Source organism: Sinohyriopsis cumingii, chromosome 19 (assembly GCF_028554795.1).
Source record: "Sinohyriopsis cumingii isolate HCF-2022 chromosome 19, ASM2855479v2, whole genome shotgun sequence".
NCBI classification, from domain to species: Eukaryota; Metazoa; Mollusca; class Bivalvia; order Unionida; family Unionidae; genus Sinohyriopsis; species Sinohyriopsis cumingii.
The window spans coordinates 20,291,940-20,317,089 of record NC_142979.1 but is presented as its reverse complement, the minus strand read 5'-3'; the positions used below and the strand labels follow the sequence as shown (position 1 = coordinate 20,317,089).

The 25,150-nt window shown below is 42.0% G+C and overlaps 1 protein-coding gene across 2 annotated transcripts in view; it reads left to right on the top strand.

The window, feature by feature from the left end:
• Positions 1-25,150, top strand: part of LOC149775240 (uncharacterized) — a 143,857-nt gene that overhangs the window by 721 nt on the left and 117,986 nt on the right. The gene's annotated exons all lie outside the window — the stretch shown is intronic.

The following is a 25,150-nucleotide window of genomic DNA, read 5'->3' as shown; positions in this document are numbered from 1 at the left end:
TTAGAGAAGGACACTCAATTAATTACAGAACTTATCTACCTTGGAGAATTATCTATTTCATAAGTACAATATATACAGTATATACAACATGATGTGAAGAATCTGGCTTGACACAAAATAATTAAGTAATTTTAAAAATTAAAGTATCAAGCCTGGAACATATGCAAAAGCATCCATGAGCACATAAACAAATACAAAATATAAAATATAAAATATCATCCTGCATTGAAATTCAACTGTGAAAATGATGCAAAAGTACTGAAAAGCAGGCGGTATTTATTTTACTAGAACTGTTCAATTGTCGAAAGATTTCATTCATTTGTGACATTGATTATGAGTAGTAAGTAGGGGCACCCTACGTACAATGGGAATTAGCATTACAGACCCCCCCCCCCCGGGCAAATCTACGTACAATGGAAATTTAACATGGCGAAAAATCGTGGGCAAATCTACGTACAAGGGGAATTAACATGGGAATAAATCGTGGGCCACTTTACGTACAAGGGGAATTTAACATGGGGAATAGAGTTTGGGCTTGTTTAGGGACAAGGGGAATTGAATATGGGATTTTTTATTTTTTTTTTTAAATTTTTTTTAAAAAAAGGGGTAGGCAATTGAAAAGTCATTCTCTTTTCGAGAAATATGGCTGGCCCTGAAAAGGGTCTTTGGCTTTCTTCTGCTTCTTCTTCTTCTATTTCCTCCATTTCCTCATCCATCCCCTAATCTTTCCCCAAATTCCTTTTTTTCTTCTTTTCATTTTCCGGTATCCAGTCCAGGTGTCCCATGGCTCGGAACTTCTGTTGGATTTTTATCCAGTTATTGTTCAGTCTCTCATATTCTTCTTTTTTCTTCCTATTCTCTTGTTCTTTTCTATCTTTTGCCCACCTGTCCTTAATTTTCTGCACTTCTTCCTCTATTATCTTTTTCATCTTTTCTTCTGCTTTCTTTAGTTGTTCAATGCCCCTTTTCACGAACTTCCACTCTGACCATTTCTCTAGCTCTTCTAAATAGCATCTCACTGCTTTTACTTTGTCCATAGACTCTTTTATAGTCCCCACTCTTACATACTCTGGTTGAATCAATCCTCTCAATCTCTTAACTTCTTCCTCTATCATCTCCTCTATCATCTTCCTCGCTAATTGTAGTTCATTGACATAGTCAAGACTTTTTCTCAACCTCCATTCTCTTTCTATCCTTTCAATAGTATACTCTCCATCTATCATCCAAAAGTAAACATTTCTTAAGTCATTAAACAACGCCGACTCTTCCATCTTGTATCTGTTATTCCGTAGAATGGTTCGAACATCAAACCTTGTGGGTTCTTATAGTGAAAGCGCGGACGTGATGGAAAATATCCCCTCTAAAACATAAAATTGATCTTACCTAGATCATGACCAAACATCGCGCGGACGTGAAGGAAAACATCCCCCACTTTTCTCATTTCATATAATAAAACCCGAACTATACTCTCCACGTACGCTAAGAAATAATAAACTAACCCATAATCTACTATTCACACAAACTTACGTGAGCAGTTACTAACACAAACACACAAACACATTCACTAGCACAATTAAAAAAGAGTGTTTATATTCACACTACTCTACCTACTCACATTGGCAAATCGATTGTTATTTCTTTTCTAGAGTATTGGGTAGCCCTGAAAAGGGCTGTTGGTTTTTTTTTGAACTCCAGATGCACCTATCTAATGATGGCACCTTCCTGGCCTGGCGCCACACACGCATCTTCTTCCCCAGTCTCCTTTCACCTTTCTTCTTGGGAGTGCAGAGGCGGGATATGTGGCTACAGAATCCCAATTTTCTGTCTCTGGGATTCTGAAATTTCCTCTCTCCTCTTCTTTGTTTCTTCTCTCCTCCTCTTCTTTTCTTCTTCTTTCCTCCTCCTCCTCTTTCATTCTTGCTTCTTCGACAATGGCCTCCGCGGCCAGTTCATTTAGTATGCGCCCGGCATATTCCAGGTGCATCTGGAGTTCTAGCAGTTTCACAATTCTGGTGTTCATTCTTCTGGTGGTGTTGATCAATCAACAAGGGTAGCTAGACTGCCGAGCGAGTTTCAATTTATACTGAAAGCGCGGACGTGATGGAAAACATCCCCCAAAAACATAAAATTGATCTTACCTAGATCATGACCAAAAAACAACTCGCGGACCTAAAAGAAACACTCACTCACTTTTTATGCTACCCATTCCTATTCTAAAATTTTTTCATGAATCACTTCAATAGACTATCCACATACGCAAAGCAATCCAATCTAACCCCAAATCTACACCTCAAACAGCCAAAAAAACAAACATCATTTTAATCTACTATCCATACCAACGTACGTGAGCACTTACAAACACAAACACATACCCTCACATGTTTTAAAAAAGAGTTAGTGTTTATATTCACACTACTCTACCTACACACATTGGCAAATCGATGCTTATTTCTTTTCTAGAGTATTGGGGTAGCCCTGAAAAGGGCTTTTTTTTTGTTTTTTGTTTGCTATGGCAATCTTTTAGTTTCTAAGAATCCGATGTCCTCTGAGGATAGACTTTCTGGCGATAGGTCTGCTTCTTCGGAAAGAGAAGAAGAACTCTTTGGTGTCGATACGACAATCGACAAAGCCTCTGTCAGGTTCAGGTTGCTGCTGCTGTTGTTGTTGTTGCTGCTGTTGCTGCTGCTGCTGTCTCTGAAGTCTGTACTTCTCTGTCCATTCTTCTTTCTCCCTGTTCACTTCTTCTCTGAAGAGCTCTTCTATCAGGTCTTCAGTGACTTTTAACATTCTCACATTCTCTATTTCTTCTGGCTTCGGTATCAGACTGTGTCTGACCCTATGCAAATTCACGTAGGCTTCGTTGAGCTTAGCTAGTTTGGAGCACATCTTCGTAGGAGGATGGTCGACAATGGATGGTTAGACTGGAAACAACCCCCGGTTCTTAAAGTCAAAGCGCGGACGTGAAGGAAAACATCCCCCACACGGTTTTCGAGCCGCAACGTTCAGTGAGTGTCATGAGAGGGATAGTAAGAAATGAAAGAGCATGAATCCAACATTCTTATACCTAAACAAACCACAAAGGCATTTTTTTTTCAAAACACAACATTTTTTATTCAAAAATCACTTAACACTAACCAACAACAACTCTAACATATTTTAAACAATAATCCAACATGATAACATCAAACATTTTTTCTTCAAATACATTCTACTTTAAACAGGGCTGACAACGTTGTGAATGAAATTGTGATTTCCACTGTTGGAAATCATTAGGCCATTGATGGACACTACGTTTCCTAGCTTGAGACAAAAGATAAGCATAATGGTCACAAAACCATCGATCTACTTTCACATCGTTTCTAGAAGAAGAACGAGGATCAAAATGAGTCACTAAATGTTCTAAGGAATAACCTAGGCTGCGATGATGCAGAAAATACACACAGTACTGTCCACACACCAAGGAATCTGTGCCTTGTAATTTCACATTATTGAATCGGGTGGTCTGAGCATTTCTTCTCATAAAGTCAATGATATCGTCTTCCAAAGGAGGCAATCTGTACGAATCGAAATATTCCACACATCCTTCTTGAGGAAAGTAGACGGCTACCCAGTGGGTTCCTGGGAGATGACTGTCGTCCGTGTTGATCACGTAAGCTAGATGGTCTTTAGGTTTGCGATGAGGGAGTTCATCTTTAGCACAGACAACAGGATTCCAAGAAGACGTATACGAACTGTGGTTCAAAAGGTAATAAAGTTCCCAGGTATCCATTTGTGTTGTTTTTTCTTCTTCACAGGTAATAATAAGTCGTCAATTCGATCCTGACTTTGTGCTTGAAAATGTCTGACAAATAACCGATTCAGGAGAGCTTCGATACGATGGATCTCTTGAGTGGTTAATGGTGGACAAGAATGTTCACGCAAGTCTTTATACCACTGGTGTAACACGTCTTCGTCCGAGATGAGACTCCAAGCCTCGTCCAGATACTCGTCCAATTTTTCTTCTTGACTTAACATCAGGCATTTATCGTGTTGAATTTGACTGGGATGAGCGTTTTGACATCCATAGCAATTTTTCTTGATCAATTCTGTCATTTTTTCGACCAAGTGTTTGGCAAAACAGGAGACTAAATGGGCTTCTTGTTCTGGCCATCTCGATTTCATCATGATCACTTCTTCTTCTTTTTCCACGGTCTCCTCACATTCCATCTTTAAAGTTTCTCCACTAGGTAAAGAGGGATAACAGTCTTCCATAGCTTCTAAAAATCTAGAATGACTTCTCTCAAACTGTTGATTTCTATGGTATTATCGAATTCGGCATACAGGATGACGTTCACTGTTGCTGGTAGTTCTTTTGCAAACTGAAGTTCCACACGAATCTGGCCAGATTTTATAGGGTGGAAATGTCCCTCGTCGCTGCCTTGGTCTGGAGTGAAATCGAAAGCCCACAAAGCATAGCCTCCTGCGTAATCGTCGTACGTAATGCCGTGACTGGTGTTGGTTCCTAACTGGCCGGTGGCTTCGTACAGGGACAAGTACGATCTCAAGTAATTCATTTTTGTGGGATCAAAGTCAGGTTCGAAAGGTCGGGTACACAAGGTCTTGCCATCGCGACTGACTTCGATTTTCTTCACGTCGAAGTGTTTAAAGTTGAAAGGATTTTCAGCGAAGGCTCCGTTGAAGGCTGAATTCGAGACCATACCAAGGATTAAACGCTTGGGTAACTGTCCTTGAAACAGATGATCTTCGATCATAGAATGCTGTCCCTTGGGAATGGTGAACGTTTTCACTTCCACACGTCGTATGGGATACTTGGCGGTCGTTCTGCTCAACGTTTGACTGATTTCGTTACCTACTTTGGGTAACACTTCCACGCGTCGTACGTAGAGTTTGGCCTCCTCGATTTTGCTTTTAGGATTGCCAGCAGCAGTATCAGCCAACAAATGGAAAGCGGCACTGCTACGATTCAGTCTCAAGCGGACATTGACCCCGTCCAGCAAATATTTCTCTTGCAACCACATGTCCAAATGCAAACGATCCATCAGTTCTAAACTCTTTTCACCTAGGAGTTTGGTTCGTCTTTCCACAAAGCCATCATTGTCTTTATCTGTTTCCTCAAACGCCTTCGCTTCGTCAGGTTCCCATAGCACACAGGCATTGAGATGAGTATTCTTGGCATCTATTCCGTACGTCAAGAGATTTTCCAGGTAGGCACGGTAAGGGTAAGTATCCATGCTGCTGCTAACCAGTTTGTTGTTCAAGTACAAGTCCACTGAGCTGAACAAGGAATGCATGAAATTGTTGACGGGAGCTATATTCTCAGTGTCTGCTACTTCACCATTATCCTTATCTAGAACTTTGACTTTCAAGTACAAATAACTGCTATTCAGATCGATGTAATCTTCTGGTTGTCCTTTGATTTCAAACTCGATGGGAGCGGAATCGGTCAATGAGGAGACGGGGTGAAATTCCACCCACTGGGATTCTTGCATCGTCATCATGGTGGGGGGCATGGCACACAGATCCAGTTCCGTCTTGGAACAAGCGCAAGACTCTCGGTGCATCATTTTGTTCTGTTCTTTCTCAATAATCGAAAACGTCTAAGTCTCGAACGGTTCTTCTTTTCTTGGCCTTTCTAGCTTGAAGTCTGGTGAAAGGGTGTTTTCTTCGTCGTCTCTTTCTGCCTTGTCCTTGCTGAATGCCTGACTCGGTAGCGTGCAGGGCATTTATAGGTGTGTCTCGTCGGCCCAAAAGGTCTTTACCTGTTTGCAGCAAGACATTTTTGCCAGCCCTCATGAAGGCTTCTTTAGGGTTTTGTTTGTCGATGATGACATTTTGGAGAAATTCTTTGCCTTGCGTCAGTCCCGCATCTTTCAAAGCGTGCAATCCGCGTGTCACCATCGGTTTCAACACCGGGGCCACCGAACGAAAGGCCGATTTTAACATATCTCCTAAACCGTGTCCTCGCTGTCGAGCAACCCCTCCGTACACTGGATACATGACTTACGAGTCGTGAGAAAACCGTTTTCGAAAATGGAGTTTCACCGTGACTTTTCCTTTGGTGAATGGAATATTTTGTCCCAGATCTCCTTTTATAGCAATGTTGACCGTGTCCAAATACGACTTGCTGACGGGTAAATAATGAGGATGGACAAATTCGCGGTGGACGTGGTAAGTGTTCCCACCTTCCTCGTCAGTGGCCGTGGCAGAATTTAGTTTGAAAGGAATGACACGCAGTAATGGTATGGAGGTGTGTCCCACCACGTTGTACTCCACCACATCGGAGTACACGAAGATCAAATTCAGTCCTTGGTTCAGTTCTACCGGGTAACGAAAATACCTTGCAAAATGCATGTTGTTGTCAATGTCTGCCATTTTAAATTTTTTGGTGTCCGTATCCGTGACCATTTTGAGGTCTCCACCCAAAATGTCATACAATTCAGGGCAAAATTTAATACGTATACTTCTTTCCTCACTTTCAAACTTGATGAGTAGACGGTGAGACAGTTTGTGGTACTCGATGGTGACACGTTTACCTTCTTTGGTCAGAACTTTGTCAAAGGTTGCATAGAATTTGTCAGCGATGGCTTCCACCAGATGTTGACCACTACAATAATGGCCTGGGTTAATTTTAAAGCTATAAACGAAAAGAGGAGGAGAAGAAGAGTCACTGCTGCGGGGTAATAGGTCCTTTGCAAGATGTGAGTTATGTTGAGGACTGCCCGTCATCTTTTGATGCAGTGCTGGGTCCAGAATTTCGACGTCAAAAGTGTTTTGAGTTTCAGTGATGTTTTTGATTTGTGTTGGGTGAATCATTTCTACCAAAGCCACTTCCCAATGGGCTTCGTGATCTAAGGGGATGGCCTGAGGTAATTTGGCCGTGTAACAGCACAACGTGTTGTTGGGAAACACCTCCATGGAACTGTCACTGGGTAAGGTTAAGTAAAATTGGTTTTGGTGACTCATAATTCCAGAGTTATGTGGCTGTCCGAGGGGTTACTGGACGTCAGAGGCGTGTCTCCGCCCAAAATGGGGTTCTGGTTGTGGTTGGAGTGGTGACTGGCACTGGCACTGGACACAAGGTTCCCGTGGTTCCCGTTCGAGGAGAATTTCAGGGAGGGATTGGGAAGTAGGTAACCGATGCAACTGCTCAATAAAATGGTCCACAATTGTTTGTCTCCTTGTTGCAAACTCAAATTGGCAATGGCTGCCCCGATGACACAATACACCACGAAGATTTGGCAGAAAAAGACGATTTGCGTTTTAGGCACACGTTCTCCACACCACACCCACAAGGGTTGTTTTTGTAAATCTTGCACAGAAGAACTAGGTGAAGGAGGAGTGGTCGACGTAGCTGCGTCTGTGTGAAAGGGCATGGTGGTCACTTCTTTTTATAGTCGATGACTTGCGAAGCGTCGATCCAAGAATCAAAACTGGGTGGATATCCTTTCCAACGTACTTTGACTTCTTTGACACGTCGTTTGCCCACTTTACGGGTTCTGCGTTCGAGAATGCTTTCGATGTCGTACACGTCGTCTTCTTTTTTGGTCACACGTCGTAACTCGGGCAAATAAAACGTTCCTTTGAGCACTTCTCCGTTCATGTCTTCCAATTTATAGACGGCAGGATGACGGCCATGCACTCGTCCAGTTACGCGAAACAATTCGGTCGTCCAGTTAGGTAAGTAACCTTTGTCGAAAGTGCGTTTGGTTTTGCCAATGCGCACCCAATCTCCTACGACCAACTCTCCACTTTTCTTGGGGACAGCCCTCGTCGGGGACGTACCAAACAGGCTCTCAAACACCAACACTTCGTTCTCGGGAGTCACGTCTTGCGGGGCACGTCCTATGCTTCGATGGTAAGATTGGTTGTACGCTTGCACCAGGTGCGGTAAGATGTCGATGTACTTCAGAGTGTGGTGATGCGTAAAATATTTCCACATGCGTTCTTTCAAAGTGCGTTGAAAACGTTCCACGATGCTGGCTTTGGTGTCGGGATTCTCGGTGGTAAAAAAAATGAATGTCACGTTTCTTTAATTCTTTTTGGAAAGCTTGGTTCAGAAATTCGGTGCCTTTGTCCGTTTGCCATCGAAGAGGGTGACGACCGCTTTGTTTCAGCACTCGTTGCAGGGCTCGCACTAACTCGCTGCTTGATTTGGAAGTCAAGGGCACGACCCAGGCAAATTTGGAAAAGACGTCGATGACACAAAACAAATATTTGTAGCCACGACTGTAGCTGGCCAAATGAGAGACATCGGCTAAATCGGCTTGCCATTGATGATCGATGCCTTCCACTCGGGTGCGACTTCTGGCAAACTTGCGTCCAATGGGTTTGTGCAAAGTGTAGGTAGCTTGTTCTTGTAACCATCGTTGCACTTGAGGTAAACGGAGACTTTTCAGTCGAGTTTTGGCAGCACGATACAATTTTTGAACTCCTGAGTAACCTGCAGGATGCGAGGGATCGTAGTAAATGCTGGCTAAGACTTTTTCCATTTTTTTTTTTTTTTTTTTTGTTGGTTGGTGTGTTAATAAGGCACCTACTCTTGGAAGAGGCTACTCTTTTTCTCTTGGGGTATTTTCTTGGATTGCAATGCTTTGCGTATGCGACCGGCAATAGGTGTTGAAGAGGAGGATGTCTGAGCGGGGGATATCGGTTCTTGTTTCACTTCTGTCTTCACTTCTGTCTTCACTTTCTTTTTCTCTTGTCATGAAGAAGGGGTGGCCATCATCTTTTTAATCCATCCAATTCTGGAGGTAGGTGGTGTTGTTAACTTGCGTACTTTTTCTGGTGAAGTTTGAAACCCTTCTTCTTCTTCTTCTTCTTCTTCTTCTTCTTTTCCTTTTTCTGTCTTGGTCACTGGTAGTGGTAGGACTGGTACTGGTACTGGTGATGGTGCTGGACTTTTCATCAAGGTCTTAAAATCTTTCAGAGTGGGTAGAGCTGTTTCGTCTAAAGCTTTCTGGTGAAACAGTTGCAGTCGTTGCAAGAGTTGACCGTACTTTTGCGATTTTTCTGTTTCGGAAAAATCTTGGCGATCCATCAAAGACTGCAATTCGTGTTGTAACTGGGACATCTCGCTCAAATTGGGATTGGGAGGTAAATGCGGGGTGCGTTGTTCTTGCCACCGATGGTATTCCATCCATCGTTTGTAAGGCACTAAAGCTAGTTTTCGTCCTTCCATGGGGTTGTCAGGGGTCGATTCTGAGATCTTGGGACTTCCGAGGGCCTTTTTATCTTGCTCCCACCAGTCCTCCCAACATGGTTCCCAAGACTCCTTTCAGTATGAGGCCTAACAAGAGAGGCAAAATGCCTCCACGTTGGACTAACATCTTCTTCTTTTGACGAATGGGAATTTTCTTTCGAACCATTTGGCGAAGAACGTGACGACGTTTGCTTAAGCATTGTTTCTGGTGTTTGGACAAAGGGATCGTGCCTTTCAAAACGTTCAAACAACATTCGCACACGGTATCGATGACCTCTTTGGAGGCTGATTGAATGAGTTTTTTTCGTAGAGGTGAAGAAGCTTTGGACAGGACAGATAACATGTCCCCATGTTTGACTAAACGTGGTGGTAGTCCTTTTCTTTTCTTTCCTTGGGGATTTCTGGAGGGTGACATCTTTGAGTCTTCAGGAGCACCAAAAAACACTGATACCCCCGACTTGGTCACACACCTTTTTTATACTGGAACGCGTCGCCACTGATTGTCTTTACGTCGTATCAGTTTGAGGACAGGCATGAAACGTCGGGCAGGGGTACGCAACGGACTAAATCGAGCCAGTTCTTGCTTGGACAAATCCAGTAAACTTTGTAACATGTCCGATCTTTCATGGACTTTGATTTTGGGAGAAGGTACTTTGTGAGCAGCAGCCACTGCCGCTAAATTAGAGGGTCCTGCCACTGGGGAAGTTCTTTTTGGGGTCATCAACGGAGATGTTCTTGGTGTGATCAACGTCTCCAAGTACTCTTCAGTTCTTGGTGTCATTAATGGAGAAGTGGATGAACATGAGGCTGCCGGTGACCGTGTCACTGCCGTGGCAGGTCGTGGTTTGCGAGTGTAAAGTTGCGTCCTGGCCGAAGTGCCTCTCTTGCGACTAGTTTTCTTCTGTGGACTTTTCTTTTTCTTGGGGGTTCTTTTATTTTTCCGGGGTTGTGTTTGGTCAGAGGAGGGTTTCGCCACTGGAGAAGTTCTTCTCTTTGGGGACCTGCTCTTTTTCTTTTTCTTCTTGGGGCTTCGTTGGATTTTTTTCTTGGGGATAACTTTGGGGGCATTAGGATCCCATCTTAAGAGTGAGCGAATGATGACCCCTCCTAGAGTACCGCTCCCTCCAGGTTTCAAAATGATTTGTTTTTTGGTTTGAGTGTCGATGCGGTAATTGGCCAGTTGGACCAAAGCGACTTTGTTTCGATCGAAAAAGCGTTTGGTTTGATGAGGAATCTGAATGATTCCTTGGAGTATTTGACGTGCCGTCACCGTGAACCATCGTAAGACTTCTTTGAGACTAGCTTCTAAGAGACGAGCTCGTGTTTGTGGATTTTTTTCTCGACTGATGCCATACAAGGCACGAATCAATTTGACGGGAAGATGCGACTGAAGGGACGTCATGTTCACACTGAGTGTGAGACAGACAAAAAGGGTCTGAGGTTTTTATAGATTTTTTATGGGGAGTGAAATGAAGTCGAGGACGGAGACGTGTACAGGACAGGCCCTCCGTCTTGGCACCAGTGGTGAAACAAGTGGGTACGAAATCGCAAATCCTCGGGGGTGGTAGGTTTCAAATCGACGAGTAAATAGGCGTGCGGAGTTTGAGTGGCATCGTCGTACGCCTGAGTCAGCCAAGGCGTTCCTAACTGTTTGGCTAAGACTTGCACTTGCGATTTATCTCGAGGGCTTTTAAACAAGACCACGTAATGCGCATTGAGACTGATGGTGCGATGGGCTTTACTTTGTTGAAACAAATTTTGGGTGATGTAAACGACACTGGCATTACGGTGATGCCCTTTGCGCGTGAACTACAGTTTAATTTCTTCTTCGTCTTCTCCTAACATGTCGTCGAAAATGACCAAATGGGTTTGACGGGAGTCAGAGACGATGCCGTCGTCTTCTTTAGGAATGCCTTCCACAAACACGATGGAATCGCCTTGACTTTCTCGCAAGAGTCTGTGCGCCGATTGCCACTCTTTGTAACACCACACGATTCGTTGAAGTGGCCGATCGATCAAATGATGTTTATGTTCGATCAAACGTTTGACGAATTCGGTTTTGCCTGAACCGCTAGGTCCAGCAATGAACATGTTAAAGGGATGGCGAAGATACAAAGCCTCCCAACTGGCACGATCTAAGTGTTCGTCGATGACTTTGACAGTAGAGGAAGAGGGAGCAGAGACAGCAGAGGTAGCCATTGTGTGAGAAATGTCACTTGTGACACGAAAACAAACAAGACAAGAGTTTATATACTTTTTCAGAACACGTTTATTGAATGTTTTTTTTCAAACATGAATACGAAAGATAAAAGTACATAAAAGCCAAAGGCTTAAGTACAAGGATAAAAGGCACATGATAACCATTAACGTGGAATAAAAACAAGTGTCTGTACAACAACATGTTTTGGGTAATGTTCTAACCAGTTCTATAGTAGGGGGTAAGGTCACACAAGTGTCCTCCCGAAAGGGTCTTTCAGGCCTGTCCACGACAGTCCCGTCCTGGGTGACGGGTTCTTCTGGCACCGTCACTAACACGGGTTGAAAAGTAACTTTTTTCCTTGAACAACTCTCGTGCATACTGGGCCACGTCTTGGGTCCAAACCTCAAAATCCCATTCTTTCCAGGCACGGACATCTGTCCAATGGGGATGTAAGTCACAAGCTACACACACATCGTCATACATGTCTTGGGTAGCTAAAAGTTGACGAATCTTTTTTTCCCGTAGAGGTCGAGAAGTATCCATATGAAAACGCAAGGCTTTGAGCAAAAGGAGTTTTTCGTGACCATTTAAGGCCATTGAGGTGGTAAGTACTGATCGTAAAGAGTCCACAAGGAATCGGCTGGTAAACGAAATCCCAGAAAACAAGTCACTAAGACACACACCACTTGTCGTCCCAAATTGAATGGATACAGTTCTTGTAATAATCGATGGTAATGATCCACGGTTTGAATATGGTCATTGAGTTCCTTCCACGGAATCTGTTCAATGACATGTGACATAATCCGTGGCATGGCAGCCTAATTTTATAGTCTCTTTGTTTCGGAAGCAATACAGCTCTTGGTAAATCCTTTCTCTCAACTCCTCAGGCAAGCCCAAAATGTTCTCTTGTAAAGTATCCATAAGTATATACACTGTTTTTGGAATCGTTGGGTGGTGGCCAACAGCCTCGTTTAACTTTGTGCCTAATGTAATATCCACTCATAATCAGTCTTCTTGTACTTTAGAACAAAGCATAATTTAAAAACGGTTGAATAACTTTGCGTTTGCGTTTGACTTGTATTTTGATCAGTTCTCGGTAAATGCGTTCTCTCAACTCCACAGGCAAAGCACGAATGTTCTCTAGCAAAGTATCCATGAATAGGTCATACTAAATCCTCTTTGGTCTGACACAAGAAATGTACTCTTTGCATAAACATGGTTTTACTTCCGTGTCAAATGTAAATCGTTTAGTCACTAATCTACACATTACAATTCGTTCAGAAGTTTCCTCTTTCACTAAGTTGACATTGTGTTCAAAATGTTGGTAATTCGTTAACTCTTCCTCTGGAATTTGATGCAGTAAGTTTACAATGATGTAGTAGATAGAATCGTCCATAACAAACCAATCCTTTTCAAAACCAGGGGATCGTTGATCAATGTCTGTCCAATGGAACACTTTCAATTGAATCAGTCCTTGTATAGCCTTCAGGTACCAGTGGTTCAAACACCGGTGACGTAACGGATGCAATTGTTCTTTACGTTTCACTTGTATTTTCACCAGTTCTCGGTAAATGCGTTCTCTCAACTCCACAGGCAAAGCACGAATGTTCTCTTGTAAAGTATCCATGAACAGATTATGGTAAGTTACTTCAATGTCTCGGTCCCAGGGTAAGTAATGACAATTCGGTGACCATCGAGCATGTTCTACGTAGGCCGAATCTTGCGGTTCCCAGTGGTGAAGTGACACACCGCAACTGAAGCACTTGACTTTATCTCCTTCGCCCAAGTAGAAAAATCCGGCTCTGGCTAATTCTTCGGGGGTCGGTCCTCCCAGATACTTAGGCCATTTTCCTTTGAACGATTGAAGACGATTTTCAAAGTCGCAGTATTCCGACAAACGCACAGGAAACGAATATTCGTCTTTCACAGGTTCGTTTCGATGAGGGTTGGGTGACATGGGCAGGAGTTTGCTCAGGGCTGGATGACATCCGTAGGGGGGTAGACGTGAAGGTGAACATTCCCCTTTAAACCCAGTAAAATGTCCAAGAGGACGAGCGGCATCACTTTCGCATCCCTCAGGTTTGACACGCACAGCATCACTTTCCATGATAGGGGTCGTGAGAACAAAGTTCCCATGATGCTTTACGGCATCGCTCAGGTCACAACGTACAGCATCGTACCCATCGCAAGACTCACAATCGCATTCCACTTCAGAAGCCTCACACTTGAATTGTGCCTTTCTAAACAACTTGTTTTGTGTTTCTCTGAAAGTATTCATCTTGTTTGCTCGGTCTTGGTTGTCACAATGAACTATCGATCTTGACCATAGCCCCTTTTTATACTAGTCTCAATGCAGTCTCCAGCTTGTACATCTTTCCTTTTTTACGTTTTTTATGTCTTGTTCTGGAAGGTACCGTCTCTAAGGTACCGTCAACATTGTACCGTAGTGTAATGGGTGGAAAGGCCATAGAAAGGTAAGGGCAGTGCGGAGACCATCGAGTATGTTCCAGAATAGCTGAATCTTTATAGATACATAGATCCATTCGTAACTTCAGTCCGCAAGCGAAACACTGTACCTCGTATCCCAATCCTGACTCAGGTCCCAAATAGACAAATCCTGTTCTAGCTAAAACATGCGAAGAAGGTAATCCTTCCCTATCCGTAGGCCATTTCTGAAACGTGTCCAATCGACGGGCACAATCACAATAGTCAGGTAAGAAGACTGGAAAATGGTAGGGTTTGAACTTGGAGTTCTCATCGGGTTTCTCACTCGATTCTTGCTGTGGCGAAGTCATCTTTCTGGTGGGTAACTATACTCTTACAACCAATGTTTTATACCAACGTGTCCATACGGCAAAGTAAAGTGGTTGGGAAGTCGCACTCGCTTCTGGTACACGATTTGATAGACTTTTTCCAAGGGCCGACTGACGATGTGGTGAGTGGGTAAACGTACGATCTTGTTCGGTTGATAGGTGGTCACTTTAAAGTTTCCATCCTCTCCCGATTGCAAAGCTTCTCTCAATACCCCAAAGTTGACCACACGACTCTTACGATGATTCAGAGTCAGTCCTTTCACTTTGCACGTCGTGTGCACTTCTCCTTGTTCGTCCCGGTATTCGTAGCCGTAATTTTTGGGACCGCCACTGACGAAACTTAGAATCTTGTCGTCGGGATGCTCGTCTGTCCAGGCTCCTAAACGGTCTCCTTCGATGTCAGGGTGATGTTGAATCGGGTGATGGATGTAAATGCAACTGTCCGTGTCAAAGTACAGGACACGTTCTCCTAACAGTTCTAAAGCTTCGTACAATTTTAAGCGAGCATGAGCTGTCACGTAAGCCGCAATGATGACATTTCCAAAGGGGTCGTCTTGTACAAAGTCCAGATCTTCTTCGTAATTGACCAAGATCAAATCCTCGCGAACGACGTCCACGTGTTTCATGTATTTGGTTTTGTCGTGAATCATCTGGAAGTAGCGGGAAGGTTCTGTCAAATATTCCGTCTTGAGTAAACACGGGCGTTGTGCCATTTTACCCCACAAGCAATTTAACATCACTTTGGCAAACGATCGCCTGCCTTCGTTTTTCTCGATGTGGTCTAAAGAGATGCCTTCTTGTTCATAGTATTTCTCTTTGAATTGTATTTGGTCTTCGGGAGTGTGACACCAGGACGGATAGCCGCTGGCTTCTTGTTTCAGTTTCAAAAAGACATCCACGTAGTCGGCAAAAATGCCTTTCTGAGTAGGGTCACCCTTGTGGTATTGTTGTATCTTGGGAAAGTGGCAAATTTCGTACACTTCTAACAGTTGGTATCCCATGTCCAGAGCTTTGAACAATTCTACGCTGACCCAGGTTCCCGTCAAGGCACGTTCTTCCTGGGTGTGCTGGCAAGGTTGGTCTTGGTTGCACGTTTCGGCACAAGTACGGCACAAGGGAAACATCAGTTTGCCTTGACAATGGTGAGGTAAGACGGGATGGTATAGGTTCGTGGGAGGCAAAACTTTACACTTGATCAAGCCTTCGTATTGTCGAATGTTTTTCAGGTCGATGTGTTCCGTCAGCTATTGCGGGTGCCCTACAGGAAAGCGACAATATTTGCACACGTAGGGATACAGCGAACACACGTCCAAGTATTTGAATTCTTCTCCTTTCTCTTCGTCGGCTTGGTACAGCAAACAGGTGGCATTGGTCCTTCCTCCGTACAAACTATCCCTCGGGTTCAGCGGGTCCATGAACTGGCAACTTTCCACGAGGCGTTTAAACTCGGGATCGGTTTTCATACGGTGATCGTACTCGTGTTCCCACATTTCCACCACTTGGTATCCTTGCTGTTCTAACTTTAGGCGCCGCTGACAAGTGTCCTGGTACAAGTCTTCCATGGCCCGTTGCAAAATCTGATTTTTAGTGCTACGATCAGGGTAACAGACGGGACATCCGTGAAATAAGCAACCGTTAAACTCGTACACGATCTTGGGGTTTTCTAAGTCCCAGCCATCAACCGAATACGTTCCGATGGTCTTTTCACCCCCTCCGTTGCGGGCATGCTGAATCCATTTGTCTTCCTTGTCGCACAAGTAATGTAACCAATGTAGGGCTTTGACCGAGTATTGACGTTTGACAAAGTTGGTCGTTTGAGGGCTGATGACAGCCACGGTGTTTTCAGGCATGAATCGTTGTCGATACACTAAGGAACACGCTTTGGCAATGGTGCAAGCTTCTTTCAAAGGATCGACCCCTCCGTGTTCCATGAACAGTTCTCGAAATTTTCCACAGCAACGCCGTAAAATGTCCACGTCGGAACGACAATACTTTAGCATTTCTTCCTGAAAGTCGAACGGGTCGGAGGCGTGAGTCTGGTACCAAGCGTAGAAAGCTTCTCGTTGTTCGGTACGCATGTTGTCGGGGTCGTAATAGTGAGCCTCAGGCAAATGGGGTAGAACGGCGTGTTGATTGGCTTCCGTATTGAAAAAGTGAGGAAAATAACCTTTAGCCATTTCTGTCATTCCAAACGTTTTAGGCATTCGACTCAAAGGCATGGCCAAATAGCTCATCGAATCTTTAAACTGCACTTGTCCCACTTGCATGAAAATGATTTTGGCTCCGTTCAAAGTCACTTTAGGACGTTCGGTGCCATGTTCTGTATAGTACCTCAAAAGAAACTGTCCATCGTATCCGGAGAAATTGTGAGCCATCACTGTGGCATGACGATGACAATCTCCGTAACGTTCGATGTCCTCTTGGCTCCACGTCTTGTCGATGGGGTCTAAGACCCATTGGGCAACATCGGCTAACGTGTTCGGTCCCCGAAAGATTTTTTCACGCCCTCCAGGAATCTTGCTGCAATGAGGGCAATGACTGAAGATAGGTTCTTGAATGCACTTCTCGCACGCTCGATGAGCCACGCAGAAATTAGGGATGTGAATGCCGGTCTCTTGCATGCATTCGAAATCGAAAAAGATGAAATTGCCTTTCTTCTTGTAACTGTCCTCTTTCTCTGGTGGGGGTTGGTATTTTTGCACGTAACAATGATGTTCCAAGTCCACGATGTGGTGACAAATGTGACATTTTTTCTTTCCTCGACATACGTGTGCCTTGGCACTATTGGTACATATGCCTTGTCCACAGGTAGGGCACAATCTCAGCAGTTAACAAGCGCATTTCTTCTGTGAACCTTGCGTTTTCAAATGTTGTTGGTAACAGGTAGGGCTGACAAACGTGCGCAGACAAGTTGAACACGGCACTGGTTCTTCGCTCAGACAGGGTGGAGAGGCCAAACATCCTGGGCATTTCATTCCACAATGCTTGTGTTGCTCTCGATTGTTATAACCATAATCACATTTCTCACAATAATAACTGTATCCCAGGAATCCGGTGATACTGGTAATGGTATCGAAATGGTCATCGTGATAATAAACATGAATGTATTTTCCGTCCTTAAAATCTTGGCCTCGAAACAACAGAGGCCCGCGCATTTCTTGAGGGTGCACTTTCAAGGTGTAGCGTGGAGCTAGGACATCTTGCAATTTTTGCATTTCAGGAATGCCACAGGGTGTGTCTTTGGACAGGCCAGCTTGTTGCAACAGGAGTTCTGCTTCGTTTCGTTGTTTGGCTCGATAGGGACGTTGAATAGTGTTCCAGGTTCATTTCCATTCTACCGTGTCGTTCTTGTTGGCATAGGTTCGTCCCACCACGATGGCACGGGCTAAACACATCTGGTCATGAGTGTTGTTAATTCGGTCGAGACTCGTTTTGGTGCTGCGAAGAGCGTCCACCAATAACATCCTTTTGCGTCCAGTCCCTTGAGGAGGAGAGACGTGGGCCATTTTCAGTGTGGCTTTACCATCGGTGATGTCAAACTGGTCATTAGATTGTTGTACGTGTTGAATCTTGTCCATGACTTTGGAAGGGGTTAGTTCTGCGGGTCTGCTAAACCCGATCCAAACAGGGGATTTCAAGCTGTCGTGATCTATGGATAGTGTCAAGCGATTGTCTTCTTTGGCTTGACATTGTCGCTTGAGTGAGGTGAGCAAAGAATCCCACATCTCGGTGATAAACCCTTCTGCTTTCTCCAATGGTACGTCAGCCTTGAAATCTTTAAAATTCACTGTGTAGGTGTAAGCCGTGGTTCTAAATTTTCTAGAGGAGCGCTTTTCCGTCTCTCGAATGGAATAGTATTTTTCAGGGTTGACTAAGGGTGACGAACTTGGTTTAGAGGGTTCGGATTCTGGTTCACTCATGTCCTCTTCAAAATCACTGACATGAATTTGTGCCAAGATTTCAGCTTTGGTACGAGGCGATAGATCACGTTTCTGCCTCTTACTTTCTTCTTCTTTCTTCTCGAATGAATAGGATCGTTTCATCTTGAGTGCAAACCGTCAAATAACTCAAGTTTAAACACCATAGACTAATTTATAGTCATGGCAAACCAGCTTATATAAAAGGGTGTGCGTCTTGTCCTTTCACTATTCATTTCACTCTCAAGCCGAGCACAACGATGGAAGAGACTAACCAAATCGAACGTTTCGTCAGAGCTTTGCGAGGGGTCATTAGAAAATTCTCTTCAGACCAGCCCACGGATTACTCTCCTTCCTTTAGAGATAAAAGTCAAGATACTTGCTATATCTGTCAGAAGAAAGGGCATTGGTCTTCAGAGTGTTCAGACCGTCAAAAAAGAAAAACAACAGGGGCTAAAAAAGACAAAAGTCAAGATACCTGTTATTATTGTAAAGAAAAAGGACATTGGTCTCCAGATTGCCCAAAAAAGAAACAAGAGGAGTCAGAAGAAAGGAGGAATTCTTCAGAAGAAGAGAGGGATTCTTCGGAAGAAGAGAGGGATTTTTCAGAGGAAGAAAGCAGACAGGTGAAGAAAAAGAAACAGGAGAAGAAAAGAAGAAGGGAAGAAAGTGAGGAGGAAGAAGAGGAAAAGAGTGTGACGGTGAAGAAATTCAAAAAACAGAGAGACTAAACAAGGAGGCAGAAGAAGTCAATGAACTTTTTATTAAAGTGTTGTGTTGTGAAATGTGAATTGGATTGTAAATATTTATAAAAGAATAAATTAATGATATAAGGTAAGTGTCTGAGTTTTGATTTTAAAATAAGAAGCTACACTCACGCACTCATGCAAAGACACGTACTATAGGGGGTAAAATGGGTTGTTTTTTTTTCTGAGTTATTGGCAAATTGAAAGGGCTATCTCTTTTCGAGAAATGTGGGTGGCCCTGAAAAGGGCCTTTTTTGGTGTAGGGGTGAGCTTAACCAATCAACTTTAACTGCCTTAAGCCTTTGCCACGGCCAAGGCCTACTTCTGGACTGCGTTATGTTGATGATGATTGGGTTGAAATCACTAAGGGTGGTACGGTAGGCTTAGTCACAGGGTTGACGTGTTTAGCTCGGGAAGGTCGTATTCTCTTCGGTCGTAATAAAGAAGTCTGATACATTTGTTTCAGACTCCTTAACTCCGCTAAAATGTCCAACAGTACCGTGACCGTTTGATTTTCACCCTCTTGTTTCTTTGCTGTTGCTGCTACTTCTTCTTGCTGTTGTTGCTGTTGTTTTTTCTTACCTCTTCTTCTTGCTGCTGTTGCTATAGGAGAAAAGCTTGTTCCGCTTCCTGTTGTCGTTGTATAAATTTCTCCAATTCTTCTTTCTGTCTCTGTCTAAAATTCTCCACTTGCGGTAATGAAGAAGGTAACGAAGGTTCCGGAACAAATTCTTGCGAGGAGAGAAAATCCACAAAATCCCAATTCACCTCTTCTGAAAGTAAGTCCGGGTTCCCTTGGGCAGTCTCTCCTACTGGTGCACCCCAATGGATCGTTTTCTGAGTTTCCGTCATGTTGAATCACTGTCGCATAGATTGACTGCACACAAGCGCTAGCGAATCTATATAGACCAACTGACGTCACAGACTACTCTCTTCGGATTGGATGCGCGCTGACTGAATTTTTTAACGCGTGTTCGGATTGGTCAACAAACTCAATCCGTTTCAATCCTTCCTCTACCTATAAATAAGCGCAGTTCACTGCATTGATTCACCTGTTCTCGTCGCTTCAAGATGTGGACCGATGTGCAATCTTCTACGCTTGTGTCTTCAATGATGTTCCGGACGGACATACCCATGTATGTCCGATCCAAGTGGACAGTTGTCCATAGGACGGACACCAGCCTGTGGATACGTAGGATTTACGTGGAGAGGCAAGGATGCCTCAAAAGAGTCCTGATTTACGGGCCAACAGTGAGACGCAGCCTAAGGACAAGAAGAAGACCAATGCGGTGCCCTTTATGTTAATGGATACATTAACATAAACCCAAAGGCCCTTTTCAGGGCCAGCCATATTTCTCGAAAAGAGAATGACTTTCAATTGCCTACCCCTTTTTTTTAAAAAAAAATTTAAAAAAAAAAAAAAAAAAAAATCCCATATTCAATTCCCCTTGTCCCTAAACAAGCCCAAACTCTATTCCCCATGTTAAATTCCCCTTGTACGTAAAGTGGCCCACGATTTATTCCCATGTTAATTCCCCTTATACGTAGATTTGCCCACGATTTTTCGCCATGTTAAATTTCCATTGTACGTAGATTTGCCCAGGGGGGGTCTGTAATGCTTATTCCCATTGTACGTAGGGTGCCCCTACTTACTACTATTATGAAAAGAAGAAATGCTGGGAGCCTGCCTTATGTCACTGGGAATGTTATTCCACACCAGTGGACCAGTATATTGAAAACTTTTTAAACAATTCTTTCTTTGGCTTTGGCAGAATGCAATTTTTACTTCTTAAAAGCCTTAAATTTTAGTATCATCAGCATCTCTTTGGTGAATGATATTGCTTAGTTAGACAGGAATGTTTTTTTCTGGGTACTTTATACATCAGTTTGGCTTTTCTAAGAAATATTCGTTCATGTTTTGTTAAATCTTTATATTATTCATTCCATCCTGGAAATTATCTATACATTGATCTAGAATTAAATGGCAAGGCCTTTTTTGGAGTCTTAAAATTGCTATTATGTTTGAATTAGAGGTATTACCCAAATTACATTATGACTATTCTCTTTTCCTTGCACCATACTTTAAGTCTGTTGAGAGCATCTTGTAAGTTATTTTCAAGTACCGTTTTGGTTTTAGCCATCTCAGACAGTGTAGTATAATCTGCATAGATGTCAGTGGAAGAAATTGAAGTTTATATCTTTAGAGGCAAGTAGTTGATAAATAGAATGAATAACAACGGTCGGAGGATAGAGTCCTGTGGTACTCCACAATTAATATTTTTACTTTGAGAAAGTTGACCATTTAAAGATACTTTTTGCACTCTATCGGTTAAGTAAGAAGTAAACCAGTTTAGAGAGTTTTCACTGCATTGATAGAATTTAAGTTTTGCAAGCAAACTTTCATGGCCTGCAAAATCAAAAGCTTTTAGTAAATCAACCATAATATTGCCTTCGATTTGTCCTTGATCTAATGCTTTCAGCCATTTGTCAGTCAAAGATATAAGTGCAGCTTCACAGAAGTGATTCCGTCGAAAGCCAGACTGATCATCATCAAGAAGATCACAAGTGTTCAAATAGTTAAGAAAGGATCATATATATGTTTTTCTAGTAATTTGAAGAGTCAAGGAGGGATAGAGATGGGTCTAGTTATTTACATCATCTTTTGCTCCTGCTTTATGCAATTATGTAACCTTGGCAGCTTTCCATGTTTGTGGAAATTTATTACACCTAATATTTTCATTTCAAATCAAAGCTACACTCTCTACAATTGCATGTGCAACTACCTTTTGTAGCCTTGGTCCAATCATATCAAGTCCTATAGTTTTACAATCATCCATTTTTTGAACATATTTCAACACGAATTCCAGACTCATTTCAGGAGTTTCAAGCTTTGTATCGTTTGGTAGTATCTTAGCAAAAACAGTTTCGATACATGCACACAATGTTCTATTAGTATAAGTATAAATTTATATTCACTGGAAATCATGCTTAGATTAAAAACAAGCACTGTGAATATCAATTCATCTAGGTTAAACGTAATCAAGGTGTATTACTTCTTTCATTTTTATATGTATTTGTACACCTTTATCTTCCTTGCTTTCTTTGTTATCCCTTGATGACGCTTGGTGCAGCCAAATCGACTCATCATTTGAAATTCATATCGGTTGTATTTAAGTATAGTGTTAGGTAATGCGTTATGCCGGAATCGTGCCCGAAGGTTTAATTCGCTTCATAATTTAACATTTTACAGCAATCAGTATTTACAGCACAAGTTCTAATACGTGTATACACAATACCTCATCTTTCACCCAAGGAATTCTATACAGTGTGTTTACTCTACCTTTGAATTTTTGTTTTTCTTCCTAATACCTTGCATTAAAAAACAAACTGTTTCTCTTTGACAAATGTGATTTAACCTGTCCATGCAACCCTTCCTATCGCACCAGCCGTCATTGTGCGGAGTACGATGCTAAATATTTATTAGGTCAGACATTGATTTGAAAGTTGTCGAGTCATTTATGCTTCGTTGCTGAAACACTTTTTCCTTGTAACAATAGTCACGTATATTTGATATTCAATAAGATACATCTAGGCTTTTATTGAAATACTTGACTGAGCAGGTAACCTGGAAATAGTTGAGTATTTAGTCTGCTTCGGGCATATATATTACCCGTCCGCTGTGAAATCTGATATGAGGTGAAGAATGCATATGATTTTTGTGCACATTTTAGCTTTAAGGTGGTGTTTACTGGGAACAAGAAAGACTTAGATATCCATCACTGAAAGTTATGTAAGCGAAGTCGATTCAGTGAACCAAATGTATATGTAAATCCCACCCACCTCTCTCTCCTATCTCTCTCACCAAAATAGACACATACAGACGATATACACATTTAAGAATACAAGCGCACGTTCATCGCAATATAGTTGTCAATGTGTTTTACGCCAGAGAAGATCAACGCAAAATAAACATAATTCTTAGATTGTTTAGTCTGCCTCCGTAACTGATAGAAACCTAAATATTTGATCTAGGTGGAATTATTTTCTTCTATAATGAATAAGTTTTAACTGTCGCGAGCTTCTGGTCTTAAACAAAGTAACATAAAAGAGTAACAACAACAACCAAATAAACGTTTGATAAAACTTAAGAAGTGATTCATTTCCCTAGAATACAAAAGTGGAAATTAAACGAAAACTTACTGTATTGTAAATTAAGTACCGAATAGTCCTAAAAGTTATATCACAAGTCCAAAATTACAGGGTATTCTGATGGAATTCCAGCGGTGTTCTGAATAGAGTCCAATCTTGAATATTCTAATGTGCTAATATCCTGGAATTGTGTTGATGTGCTAATGATATAATCTCAAATGTCTCTACATGGATTCACAATAATCCTAAAAATAGTGACAAACCGAAAATATTAATGAGCAAATTGTAATTCCAATGCATCATTTCAAAAAGATATTGTTCTCAAATGTTAACTGAAACATAACTAATAGAGTGATTCCACTAAACGTATGTTAATGTAGGAATAAGTAATTCTCGTTTAACAACCTTAATATAAAAATAAACGGCACGATAAGGGGACCATGATGAACTTTCATAAAGGTCATTTCCAGAACATTCTAAGTCGTAAAAAATTCAGGTCTTTACTTGAATTTTATCAAGATTCCTGGCAAAGAGCATGGATACCATGTTTTTTAACGAATGAAAAACCAATGTCAGGAACTCAGATCCAAGTAAACCTGTTTACCTACAAAAAATAATTATCTTAAAATTTAATCTACAATCACATATAACAAATTAGCTTTTTAATATGATGCTTATAAAAAAGATATTAGGCTGGAAGACCCATACTCCTACCCTCATTTACAGACAAAGGTCCGCCACACAATAGAAATTAAATATACGTAACATAATAGGTAGGACCATGAAGCTAATAAGATCATTAGTAACAATAACTAACATTGATTTATTATCATCTGTGTGTACATTTTGCCTTAAATTAAGGTATGTTTCTCATCTTGTTCACAGTTAGTACGTCTGTGAAAGAGTTTCACGTGCTACGTAGTTTGCTTTCCATCGTTGGTATCATGGAGAGAACAAAGTTTAGGAGTAATATTATGAATTTTGTTGACAGATAGTAGGGCAAATAAAAATAGGCAAATGAATGCATGCATACCTATCTAAAGACATCCTTGCACTAAACTGAACTGTCAATATTTAGAAAATGAAGATTGATACAGAAAAACTAAGAGAAGTGAAGAAAACCAACCGTGTTACTGGTACATAGAGAATATCATATGTATATGTGTCTTCTAAGGACCACATATAAATTTAAATACAAATGTCAGATTAGAAGTAGGAACTGTCATAAGGATGGAGCGATGACAAAATCATTGCAACACTCCTTTTTACTGCATATTGCCTGAAGTCAGATATTTTCTTATTCACATTAGTGACGCGATTGCATTTAAATTGTCCTCAAGAAAGCTATCTGTCAAATGTATGTTCCGGAAGCGAAAAAAGTTTCAACAAATTTATTTCCACCCCGTTAAATAGTATCATTGAAGTAAAAATCTCTTTGCGGACCGCTCCGGGGGCCTAGTGGTTAGAACGTCCGCCTCGGGTGAGGGAGGTCGCATGTTCGAACCCCGGCCGAGTCATACCAAAGACATAAAAATGGTACTAACAGCTGCCTTGCTAGGTGCTCAGCATTAAGAGGTTAGTGTAAGGACTGGTCGGCCTGGTGTCAATTTAATGAGACTGGGTGAGACTACATGTCTGCGGCATGATGCCTCAGTGCTAGACATCACTATAAACAGTCACAATGAAGACATCGTAGCGATATGACTGAACAATTGTTAAAGCTATGTTAAAATCCAAATTTCACACACACGCTTTTTGCGGACTAGAGAAACTGGATAATAATAATGAACGCCAATATAGTCCATTTTTATTTAAAATGTGTAACAACGTCTGCATTTCACATAATATTGTCCTTTGATCATGTAAACTTGTGATGTTTAACCTAAAATGACAGCATGATGTTTAACCTGTTTACTAGCATTCTTTACAAATATCAGTATATTACATATTTAATGTTTCCTGCTTCTAGCGAAATTAGCTTCTTTTTAATTACGCAGGTAAATATGATATGAGGAAATAAATGTAGCCATTGAAATATACCTCTCTTATTTCGTTGTGTTTTGAGACAGACACGTCATCCCCGCTTTGTGAAGGATATAATACGGTAGAGATTCATTTTAACTTCC